Here is a 304-nt window from a genome sequence, read left to right as displayed (position 1 = left end):
TTGAAACATAGGATCACAAATTCACAACTAAGAGGAATTTGCCGTATCTTTTGAGATTTGGAGATGGCGCATAAATGAGCTGCTAGGGAGAAAGTGGGAAAGGATGCAAATATGCAATGTTTTTTATAAATTTCTTTAGATAGAAGTGTCTAAATGTCCATGACTGCCCATAGTCCCGCTACACTTACAAATTTTTTTGACAAATAAGTTGGTATAAGTTAATTTTAATCAAATAAAATCTATTTGTATAACGTGTGTATAAAATTATGTTGTTTTTTTTTTAACGTTTGTATTTGGTATTTTT

This window comes from Arachis ipaensis, chromosome B02, assembly GCF_000816755.2.
Source record: "Arachis ipaensis cultivar K30076 chromosome B02, Araip1.1, whole genome shotgun sequence".
Classification (NCBI taxonomy): Eukaryota; Viridiplantae; Streptophyta; class Magnoliopsida; order Fabales; family Fabaceae; genus Arachis; species Arachis ipaensis.
The sequence above is the reverse complement of the archived record's forward strand: the minus strand, read 5'-3'. Positions refer to the sequence as shown.